Source organism: Medicago sativa, chromosome 7, assembly GCF_051527215.1.
Source record: "Medicago sativa cultivar Bolivia chromosome 7, Bolivia_mono, whole genome shotgun sequence".
Lineage (NCBI taxonomy): Eukaryota > Viridiplantae > Streptophyta > Magnoliopsida > Fabales > Fabaceae > Medicago > Medicago sativa.
In genome coordinates, this window is record NC_140755.1 from 61,333,654 (window position 1) to 61,346,236 (window position 12,583).

Here is a 12,583-nt window from a genome sequence, read left to right on the forward strand (position 1 = left end):
TTTGCACCACCATTTAGATTGGTCCAACTTAGACCAATTTTTTCCACCTTAGATTAAATCATCTCACCATATTTTATCATGTTCCATCCACACCAAATTCAATCTATCAACTTCATCTATTTTAGATCTTTGGATGCATTTTTTTTTTTTCAAAACAACAATTAATTATTAATTATTAATTATGGAAAACCAAACCACACTCTCTCTAATCTCTTATGTTTTTCGTAATGTAAGAATAACATTCATTCATTCCATTGTTACTTCAATGTTCAGTGAAAATTTCTTCATCGTTATCATGTTCCATCCCCATTCATTCCATTGTTACTCTTATTTCCATGTTTCTCTCTGTTATTTTTTTTCCTTTTCTTCAATTCAATGATTCAGTTTGGAAGAAGATAGAAAAACATAATAATACATCAAATCCATTTCTTCATTTTAGTTTATGTATTTGCAAACGTTGAAAAAAGTCTTATATTTTTGTTTGTTTCTTCCACTGCTTTCAAGCATGGATATGTTTTTGGAACAACTGAAATTGGGTCCAAAGTGGTGTTAATTTGAATTTAACTATAGGGGGATCAAAATTGCATTTAAGCTTAACTTCTAATAATCCTTATTTATTAATTTTGTTAAGTCTGCAGCAACTTAACCTAATTTTTTCCCTCCACTAATCCCTTATTAGGTTTGCAACAACTCTATCCTAAAATTTTGGCTCTAAATTTGCATCATATATGTTTTTCATTTCTCTCTCTAATAACCGTGAATATTTTTCAAAGCAAAAATTTAATAGATATCTTAATCCTTATCCATATTATTTATTAATTTTATTAGGTTTGCAGCAACTTAACCTATTGTTTCTGTAGATTTTTTTTAATTTAATAGATATATTAATCCTTATCCTTATTATTTATTAATTTTATTAGGTCTGCAGCAACTTAACCTATTGTTTTTGTACACTTATTTAATACATTTACAAACAGAATACCTTAATTTCCATGCAAACTTGGCTACCCTAAATAATTTGTTATGAATCACAAATTGCATTAATTTTTGATATTTAACTATAAAAGTAATAAATAAAATTGACTCGTGCAACAATATAATTTTGTATTCTTTTTATCTTTTTCTTTATAATTTTTTTTATTATCATTTGATTGTAATATTGTATCTCTAATAATCTAATTTGCGTTTATTGATCGACCCATAATCTTACGGGTTAAAGATTATTTATTGGTCTCTATTATAGTTGAGAAGACCCGTGCGAAAAGTCTAGTTTTATTTATTATTTCTATCTTCTGATATATTGTTTTCAATAAATATTAAACAACAATTTTATTTCACCACCAAAAAAAAGTTTTTTTTTTAAATACTCCCTCCGGTCCTATTTACAAGAAACAATTTACTTTTTAGATACATTAAATAATTTACGTATTTGGTTTAGGTTCTTGACTAGATACATAAATTATTCAATGTATCTAAAAAGTCAACTTTCTCTGGTAAATAGCACCCGAGGGAGTACTATTTATTTATTTATTTATTTTAGTTTTACTTTTAATTCTTTATGCTTACTTTATAGATTTGTAGAACTCTGTTTTTCATTTCACATCTCTCTCAAAATCACTTGATCATAATCCCTTCATCAAAATTTATTCACTTCATAAAAATCACTTAATCAGTTTCATTGGAATCACTCTCACATCTTCATCACAATCACTCTTCTTCACAATCCCTTCATCGAAATCGTTCTGATCAAATTCTCCATCGCAATCTCATTCCATTCCAATCATAATGGGTTAGGATTTGGATTTTTTTGGGTTAATTCTTAACCCTGAGGTAGAATTTTGATTTGATGAGGTATTTTGATGTTTAAATTAAGCTGATTTGATACTAAATCTGATTCATAACTTTGATATTTCTAGTTTTATTATGATTTGATGCAATTGATATTTATGATTTTATTTTAAGTTGATTCTTAACTTTTCTTAAGCAATTGTAAGTTTCTAGGTCAAGATGATTCTAATTTGATGCAATTGCCATTTTCTAGGTTAAGTTGGTTCTGATTTGATTTTGAGTTGATGTGATTTGATGCAATTGAATTATTTTTTCCTTTTTCTGCTCTTTTTGTTGATTAGTAGAACATGATATGAAATGAGAATAAGAATTGTGATATTTAAGTTTGACTGAATGAAAATGAGAATTTTGTACTGACGTTGAACTTTCTCGTAGAATCTCTTGCGCTTCAGATTTCTCTGTGGATTCTTCCCTTAACATTTGGATCGATTCTCAGCATCTCTCGTGAATCAGGTTTGTTCACTCTATCGTGTTTATTAAGTTTCTCGTGTTGGTGCATTTGATTAGTTTGGTTACTCTAGAAAAGTTGAAATATTCAATGGCTAGATATATATATCATTAGTATATCTTATTAGAAGTAATTAGAAGATAAATAATAGTCTCTAAATTGAGTGTAATAAATTTTTCTTACGGTAATTTGTATGGTATGTATCATACGTTCTTGGCGTTAAGTGTCTTGATCCCTTAAACATGTTGTTTTCGGTTTGATACCTAATTCATGTTTGTAGAAATTCATCATTTGGTTGGGCGGTCCTTAATATGTTTGGTATGGAGAAGAAAGTTTAAGGAAAGAAAGAGAAAGGATTGATAGCAAAAGGAAAGATAGATAGAAGAAAATGAGATGATTTTTTTAGTTGTTTGGTATAAAAGAAAGTGATTAGATTGTGAGAGGAAAGAAAGATATGTATATTTGCAAAATGACAATTATAACCTTAAAAGGTTTTAGATAAATATGTTTATTTTAAATTGATTATGCTATCTACACATTTAAATATATTTTATTAATAAATTTTAATTTACTTAACTTTTGACAAATTTTTTGTTAATGATTTTTTTTGTTTCAAAATATCACGCTGAAATTAAAAATTGCAAAGCATGTTTCGAAAAATAACATTTGTTATGGATGCTTGTTCATCATGGTAATATTAATAGTTATTGCAAGGGTATTTTTGACTTTTTCTTAAAAAGTTGGTGTTTCTTCATCCTTTCCGTCCAAAGCAGCATGGAAAGATTTTGGGCATGGGTCCCACCCCAAACTTTCTTTCCTCTTCCTTTTTTTAGTGTTGCCAAAGGGTGGAAAACCAATCTTTCCACACACAATCTTTCCTACTTCTTTCTTTCCATTATCTTTCTCCAGATCCAAACATAGCATAAATGTGCTTAAGATCTTTGAATGAGTTGGTTTTTGAGTTTGTGTTGTGCGTGAAAGATGGCATGGGAAACAAAGAAAGTATTGTATACTTTTACATGTTAGTAAAATGTGATCGTTATAAGTTTATTATTTGCTAAAGAAGTCTTGAGGATTTGAACCCATTTAATTTCATTTTTAGAATTTTAGTTTTTGTTGATTCTTTTGTCGGTTTTATGTTGAATATGCCATGAACATTATAGAATATAGAGTTGTGCATATTAATTTTTGCTTGTTGACTCTTAATGTTGTGGTCAATCGATACATAAATGGTTTCAATCACTTGGATACTTATGTTGAATATGCCATGAACATTATAGAATATAGAGTTGTGCATATTAATTTTTGCTTGTTGACTCTTAATGTTCTCTTAATGTTGTGGTCAATCGATACATAAATGGTTTCAATCACTTGGATACTTATGTTGAATATGCCATGAACATAATAGAATATAGAGTTGTGCATATTAATTTTTGCTTGTTGACTCTTAATGTTGTGGTCAATCGATACATAAATGGTTTCAATCACTTGGATACAGGCCAGGGCAGGCCATGATGTTATGGAAGCGAATGTATGGAAACAATATTTGGGCGCATAATTGATAATACTGAAGAGTTAGAAGGTGATTACTTCCCCTTCATGTATTCAAGATTGGGCAAAAACTATTGCTTTTGTAATGCCAGTATCTAGTAGTGTTTAATCTAACAGTAATGTTAATATACTAGTTCTTCATACCCTTCATTAATCACATGGATCCTACGTGGCATTGCTTACATGATCAATCAAATGAGGTGTCAAATCCATGTCATTTAAATTAAAATATAATCATATGATTATATAATTAGAATTTAAAAAAAATCTGAAAATAAAATTTATTTACTATTCAAGAACCTTAATTTGTAAAATCCCCAAGTTGATTCTTAATGTGCCCCTAAATATGAAATTAATTAGTTTTCTTCTTCTTCCCATCCCCTTCACGAGTCACTGTCGCCCTCCTTCTTCCATAATACAGTATTGGCATGTTGAATAAATTAATCACCCCCAATACAATTTTTCACAGGATCGTATCACCATCCATGTGCTTGAAATTAATCATCACAACCATTTAATATTGCTACAACAAAGATAAAGGTTGAAGCGCACTTAAACAATTAACACGCACAAGTTATTGGATGTGTAGACGAAATCGTGATATATACATGCAAAATCAAAGAAGAAAATTGAAGGAAGGATGAACTTTGCCACAATTGGAACTCCATCTCTTGGATAATCAATTTGGGGATGAAATAGGTGAACGTGCATATTATTTTGAGATTTAGGGGCGATTGAAAATCAATTTAGAGATTTTATAAATTAGGGTTCTTGAATAGTATAAACATTTTATTTTCAGATTCTTTTTTTAAATTCTAATTATATAATTTTATGATCATATTTTAATTTAAATGACATGGATTTGACACCTAATTTGATTGACCATGTAAGCAATGCCACGTAGAGTCATGTTATTAACGAGCACGCCACATTATTCAAATAGGAGGGGGACTAGAATTTTTCATTGACTTTTTAAATGGGGGGATCGAAAATCCAGTTTTAGAAAATGGGTATCAAAAGTTAACAAATTCAAAAATAGGGAGATCAAAATTGCATTTAAGCCTAACTTCTAATAATTTTATTTATTCTTTCTATCACCTGATATAGGTTTGAACAAATATTTAAGAAGATGTTGAGTGAAAATGCAGATTTCAAGGCACTTTCTATGAAAGAAATTCACGCGGCATCTGATGGAACTAGGAAGATTGAAATTATCCTTCTCTATTTTGTTTTTAGTTCTTATTACATGTTTTGCATCTTTTAGTCCATCTAGTCATACATTCAGCCGTGGAGGTTACTTGATGATATTTAGAATTTTAGCTACTTGATTACACATTGCTTGCTTGTATTTAGTTTCATTTATGGAGAGTGTTCTTGTCGACTGTTTAAACTCACAAGATATTGCAGATTTTATTCACATTGGATGATGGGCTGGTCATTGAAACATTTGTCATACCCTCTGATACAAGCAGGACTATTGTGTGTGGGTGTTTCCAGTCAAGTTGGATGTGCCATGAATTGTCAATTTTGCTATAAAGGAAGGCAAGCCTTTTTTCTGTCTATTATGAACTTCAATATGGGAGAGAAGTTTGAAGGGAAAGAATTCACCGATCTGTTTAACCTGGTCACTAGAGCCGCTAGTTATGAGCGGTTGCGGGAGGAAAAGAAAGAGAGAAGGACTTCATCCAAGGGCACTTACTACCAGGATCCAAGTCTAGAAATAGCTCTGGTCGAGTATGATCCTACACAAGTGGCCTCAACAAAGAGTTGAACCTTGTTTTCTGGGAGCTGGAGCTCAGCTGGTTAGATGTTCGATACAGTGGCTACACCGTCTTTACTTTTGCTGCATGTTATTCATTAAATGTAATTTTGCAGAACGGGTCTCAAGAGACATATTACTGCCACAAAAATAGTCAAGCAGGCTGTTTTTGCACGACGACATTCAAAAGTGAAATTGGTTCCATCTCCAATGTTGTATTTATGGTAGGTCAGCAATTGCACTGAGAATTCAAAGCTTATTGTATATCAAGTTCTACTTTGTTCCTAGCAAATAAGATGTCACTTCTGTTTATAAGGATGAAAATAGGTCAGACATCCCGACGTAGCGCACATTAGGCTTAGTAATCTAAGGAATAAGTTGTTCTCATCATGGTGCTTCCTAGAGAAATTGGATTATTCATTTTCCTGTTGGTTAGTTTCTCTCATTCATCATGTAAATTGCCTTTATTTTATCTTCTTGATTAACTCTATCATTAGATGATTCTTTTTATTTCTTGTAGGTTAAGATTAGAAGGTAATATGCAGACTTGAAGATGAAAACTTGAAGATGGAAACTTGGTTAAGTGTACACAATTCACTATAAATTTTTCACAGGGATTTTTCCCAGGGGCAGAAACCCCTGGCCATTTTTCTTGGAGCAAGGTCCTATTAAACCCCTGCCAAAACACCTTTTTGCTTCTCCCAGGAGCAAGCCTACTAAGCCTTGTCAATATCCCTCGCAAATGACAAGATATGACTAAACAAAGGCTTACCCCCTCGCAATTTTTTGTCTTAGTTATATAAGATTAATTTCACACGCCCTCAGTTGAAGAAGGAAGGTAATCCCTCTTTTTATGACTCTCAAATCAAAATCTTCGTCGCAATCACTCTCCCCCATATGCACCGCACACACATCTTCTCTCAGATCAATTTTGTCAGGGATGATTGAGTAACACATTTGATTTTTTTTTATTGGTTTAATTATGGATGATTGAGTAACACATTTGATTTTTCAGGGAAATTGGAGCAAGTTTTTGGGGGTCATCTTATTCTTCTGCTAACTCATACAATTAACCACGAAAAGGCAAGTTATTGGTTCCTCATTTCATAATCTCTTCATTGTTTTCTAGTATTTAGTAATCACCATTTTTTATTACAAAATAAAAACAAACACATTTGTTTTTACCTTTGGCTTGTAGATTAACACACTTGTGGTATTTAGTAACACAGTTCATGGAGGTTATTAAGCTTGGAAATGTGGGCTACTATAGGGATGATATGACAATGTCGGATGACATTTTCCTCTTGCAATAAGTAGTATTTTAGAATTCCATGGTTTTGAACATGTCTATTTGTAGTCTCATCAACTTGTTAAAATTAAAAACAAATTATGCAAACCTTATAGGCATAAAATATGTGGCTTTTGTACTTTATAATGATGTTGGCAATTCAGAATTATGATTATGTTAAACTTGTGATTGTAGATTGAAAGTGTTTAGTTTTAAATTTGAATGTGTATCATTTTGTAAGGCTAAAAAATGATTTTGGGGTAAACTAATAAGTTTAGTAATTCCACGTGATTCAGAATTTTATTGAGCATGTCCTTATACTTTATCCAATAAATAGTGAGCTAGTCCTTATACTTTAACTAGTTTTGTACTATAGTTTGGTCAGTTGGAGATAATATTAGTTTAAGTATATGTATTAGGAGTTGGTGCCTAAAATCAAAATGGTTTTTGAATGGTAATAAAAGAAATAACGAATATGTATAATATATGGTGGCATTCATGTTACCAAACACTTGACTTAGTTAGTATGCATGGCTTAAACCTTTATGTAGAAGTTTTTGGTGTAGATTACTTATTTATTACTTTTAAACCTTTACGTAAAAGTTTGTGGTGTTGTAGAGGTGTGTTTTTTGCTAAGGTTGAATCAAATGAAAATAGGTCCTTCAAGTGCTGATCGGTGTATCAGTTCTTGTTGGAGGCGAGATTAGAAGTCTTTTGGTGTTCGAGTGGCAGGCGAGGGTCGGTTTAGGCTTGTATCGCTAGATGTTTGTAGCAAATGTGTGTGTGTGTGTGTTTTTTTTTGTTGCTTTGAAGTGGTTCAGTCGTAGCAAAAATTTGATAGGTAGTTGATTATATAATCTCTATACGGTTTATACTTTGTTCTGTCAATTATGCTTCAGTTCTCTGTTGTGCAGAGGGGTGTTTGTCTCTGGTTCAATTCTTGCTATCGTCTTTCCTATGTGGTACTTATGCAGATTTTTTAGTGGTATTTTGCATGTGGTAACAGCTGTGTAGTACATCTCTTTTGCAGGCAATCTGTTTGAGGGTGATGGAGATTGGTTTTCTTGGTTTTTGTTATTTGTTGTGGTTATGTATGTCTTGTGAGTTTGGATGAAATCCCTTTTGTTTTGTAGGGGTCTAATCATTTTTTTTAACAGTGGATTTGTGTGTTGGTGTAGTGGTGTTTGGTCTGTTGTTTTAATCACATACAATTGTTTGAGACTTGTGTATTGCTTTGATAGATTTTGTTTGTTCAAAAAGAAAAAAAAGAAAAAAAAAGGATATTTGCCACTTTCTATATTTGGTTATGAGATTATAAATGATCTCTGCTTTCTTGAACTTCGAGTTATCTATTCTCACATTTTGAATCAAGTTAATTTCTTGATCTGCGAATGAGTGGGTTAAATACTGTGAATGAGCGGGTTAGATATATAATAATGAAAATGTATACTTTTTATGTTGTTCTCTAAAATCAGTGGCAACTATTTTCAGCTGCTTCCTTCTAAAAAAAAACTATTCTTAGCTGCTCTTTTAATAGCATAGGCAACGGTTTGTTACTTTTTTTAAGTAATTTTAGACAACGGTTTTAATATGTTGTATTATCCTGTATGCAACAAAAGAGTTCTCAAAGGAAAAAGCAACGCCTTAGACTATCACGGAGAGAAAAACATTGCCGATAGCCAACGCAACGCTTTTATCAACTAAGGCTACGGTTTTCATCCGTAGTTTTAGACCGAAAATGTTGTAGTGGCCATTACAGCAAACATGTGTTGTGTAGAGTACTCACAACCAATATTGCACATAAATTTATCAAATAAATCAAAGACGGTGAGTTTTGAACCATCTCACATAGCCATTGTGGTCTATGAAAGACCAAACCATACACTTGAGATGCCAAACTCCATATGTGAAAGGATATATAGATCGTTGAAGCCACATCAAGGATAGAAAAATTCATATGGTCATCAAAATTAATCCAATTAGGAATCTTTTTTCCTCTTCCATTGGTCTTTGTAAGAATCAATAATTTTGTAGAGAGAGGATAAGCATCCAACCCCAACACATCGCCAAAAGTGATTCTTTTGTCATCTACATGGAAAAAATTATGTGCCCTACATTGTGAAATTGATCAAACAATTCTGGAAGGTACTATGTGTGGGGTGCTTGCAATTTAAGAAAACCCTCAAACTCATCAAATGGAGAATGAAAGTGTGGATACATGAACCAAATGTGTTACCGGAAGTACGAAGACGGAATGACATCGCCCATTGCTTCAGTAATGTCAGTAACAGATTCCTCTTTCTCTATTGTTAGTCCGTCAGTAACACAATCATCTGATTCAAATGGTTTACGAGCTAGTGGTCTAGAAGGAGAAGATGAGACCGCATCTGGTGGTTCCAGTGAGGCCGACGACACTAAAAATGAGAGTGAAGATTGATCGATTACCTTAGCAGTTGTTATTGGTGGCGGCTCCAGCGTTGGGGATGGCGTCGGAGATGGATGTCGAGAATGTGGTGGTGGGGCTGACACAGAGTGAGAGGTGCAGCTGCGTGACTTCCTTGTCCCACCGAGTTGTTGATGTTCATGGATATTTTAAGGTGAGTTGCAATTTCGATTATGAGGGTGGTGGTGCTAACTGCACAATGGGTTTCGGTTGAGGGTGGATTGGAGGAATGACATCAGAAACACTCAATGGTTGTGAAACGAGAGGTTCTGTCACGATCCTGTAGCGACGTTCCAAACATTCCAAGCGAGTGAACATAGTCGCCATGGAGGTGGCGCAAATGGCTTGGAACTAGGCCATTTGTTGCACAAGTGCATCAAGCTTGTCGATTAGAGTTGCAGAAACAGTGATATGGAAAGGGTGTGGTGATGGTGATGAAGGGAAAACGTGAGATGGAGTAGTGTAGGGTGAATGAATTGGGTTTGTCATGGGACGTGTTAAAAAACGAGAGCACCAAATGATAAGTAAAAGATTATTCCTCTGTTATAGGACAGAGAATGAGAACCTCCTAAGAATTATAGAGAAGAGAAATATACTTAATTTCATTCATGATTGTAATAGTGAAAATACAAGATATTATATAGGCAAAATTATTCTAGATCCTTCCTAACAAACTAGTGAGTCATCAATCTTCTGGAACCAATGAGTCACTACTAAATGGAATAATCATTCCACTTCTTAGGTGTAGGATGATCCTTTTGGGTCTCCCTAATTCATTGGACTCAATCTCAAATTTCACTTCATTGCAGCCCATATCCTTACTCGTATCAAAATGTAACCAACATCACAACCACAAAATTTAGAGCACATATAGATTACATGGGTTTAGTAAGCAAAATCCTAATTGCATAAATAAGCACCGCCATAAAATCAAAGAAAGTGGAATTGAGAAAGAGGAAACAACATTAAGTTTATTGTCAAATTTGGTGTGGATGATGCATAATAAGATTTGGTGGGTGATTTAATCTAAAGGTGGAAAAAAATGGTCTAAGTTGGACAAATCTTATTAGTGGTGCAAACTAAACTCACCGTGTCTTATGATGTTTCAATGCATCCTCTAACTTTAAATTTGTCAAGTCCCATCTTGTTTCAAAATCTAGACAAACAAAACCTTTATGGGTCTTTGCTAACCAGTACCCTAAGGGCAATGGTTAATGAATCTTTGTCTTGGAAATGTAAGTTTTTACTTTTGTTTTAGTAATAATTACAACTTTTTTATACAAAATTTCTAATTTTAACACTTTAACCAATGCCCCAAGAAAACTCATTAACATTCTCCGACCTTTATATTCAATGTTTTGCTGCTCAACACAAGCCATAAATCTAGAAAATCTCCAAGGAGAAGATCTTGTGTACCACACAGCAGAACGAATTCTCGCAATAGAAAACATCAATCTCTTCTAAACTTTCTTTCGCAATCAGATTCAACAAACAGACGTGCTATTTAATGCGAGACGAAAGCCAACGACCGGTAATTGCGGAAATCAAGGGGTGGAAAGGAAAACATGGGAGAGAGAATTTAATTAGTTAATGGAAATATTTAACATCCAAGGGTAGTAAAACGTTCGTCGTTTCTCGTGCAACGATTTCTATAGTAAAACAAAGCATTTTCCTTCAACAAATATGCACAACAACGCATATGAATGTAGTCTCCATTCATAACTAAACTATTGCGAGACACAAGCTTGTCTTTCAGATATAGAAACTCAGCATCATTAAATGAGACATTGTCGACCATCAAACCAAGCATGCAGTTAGGCCCCCATCCATTCAAGCACTGCTTCACAATCTTAGCTATAACCTCTTGTGAATGGCTGGTGACTTGACAAAAATTTAAAACTTTCTTGTGCATCTTCCAATCATTGTCAATGAAGTGGGCTGCCAAACACATGTAACAAAAGTTTTCGAACGAAGTCCATGTGTCAATGGTGAGGCAGACACTTCGACAGTGTTGAGAAAGAAACTTTTTCAACCTCGTTTTTTCACTACCCCATAGCCTCAAAACATCTTGAGCTAATTCAAAACATGAGGGGACTTCGAATCCTGGTAGCACAACACTCATAAAATTGTGAAAAGCTGCACGCTCCACGCGTTCAATAGGAATATCCATAGCTATGAACATCTGAACCACTACATTTTGGATTGCCTCTTGGTCAAACATGGGGATTGAAGGAGAAGTACAAATGTGTTCCTCCACATTTTCCGCCGAGGATGAAATTGATTTTTGCCTCTTGTTAACATCTTTCTTTGATTTATCCTTGCATCTTGTAAAATGAGCTCGAATCGCGCTTGTTCTCTATCATACTTGATCAAGGAGCCACAATAATATTGCATTTAGCTTTCTTTGTTGTTTCTGACTCTATTGTAAAATGATTCCAAGCATCGGACCGATTCCTACGCGGTTTAGTGCGAGCGGTGGCGAGACAGCAAGTGGATGGATAGAAACCATATGTTCGCTGTCTCGGAGGCTAATAACATCATCATAATCGTCCATATTGACAGTGTTTCTGTTTTACCTTAGAAATTAGGACATAAACCCAATTAGTTCCAATATATTCGATTCACACTGACACACAGTTTCGATATATTTGGTATGCTCATAACTCATTCGAAAAGAAACTTTTTCTTAGTTTGATTAAGTTAGTTCTTAAATCTTATGATATACGAAATTTAAAAAACACTTCACCACAAGTCTGCAAGTACACAACTTAAGCATGGTGACATCCACCACAGTCAAGCACACACTAAGAAACAATAGGACATGTAGCAAAATGGAATTACATCAAGAATTACATATAAATTATAAGAAATATCAATTAGCTAGTAAATATTAACCATATCAAATAAATAAAAGTTTCTTCTCAAGATGTCCCATTTCAACAATTCAAGGTTCAATACAATGAGTGATGTCTTGAAAAGGTACACACAATCTTTAAATTGAATCTTAATAGGAAAACAAATTCTTATTCAACTTATTTCAGTTAATTTTTTCAAACATAACCCTGACTAACATTACTCCGTGTTTTATCATATGTAATTTTGTAATTTTCACACATATTAAAAAATTTAATAAATTTTGCACGGGAAAGAGAAATTATGACTGGTTTTACAAAATTATTCTTAATTAATGACATGAGAAAGAGAAATTAAGAGAATTGAAATAAAATAGAGTAATAAATAACAAAT

At 33.2% G+C, this 12,583-nt stretch overlaps 1 long non-coding RNA gene and 1 pseudogene across 9 annotated transcripts; one reads left to right on the forward strand and one right to left on the reverse strand.

Annotated features, from left to right (window-relative positions):
• The first annotated feature begins 1,583 nt into the window (after positions 1-1,583).
• Positions 1,584-8,191, forward strand: LOC146907392 (uncharacterized). 9 transcript variants are annotated; one of them, XR_015018983.1, is made up of 8 exons: positions 1,584-1,851; positions 2,224-2,301; positions 3,795-3,878; positions 4,955-5,649; positions 5,723-5,830; positions 5,923-6,037; positions 6,127-6,444; positions 6,622-7,254. It is a non-coding gene; the product is annotated as an uncharacterized LOC146907392 (long non-coding RNA). The 9 variants fall into 9 exon arrangements; XR_015018976.1 differs by adding an exon at positions 7,925-8,191 and having other exon boundaries at positions 4,955-6,037; positions 6,622-6,689; XR_015018979.1 differs by having other exon boundaries at positions 4,955-6,037; positions 6,622-6,689; positions 6,805-7,254.
• A 1,317-nt stretch (positions 8,192-9,508) lies between these two features.
• Positions 9,509-11,891, reverse strand: LOC146907393 (zinc finger BED domain-containing protein RICESLEEPER 2-like; annotated as a pseudogene).
• Between the last annotated feature and the right edge of the window lie 692 nt (positions 11,892-12,583).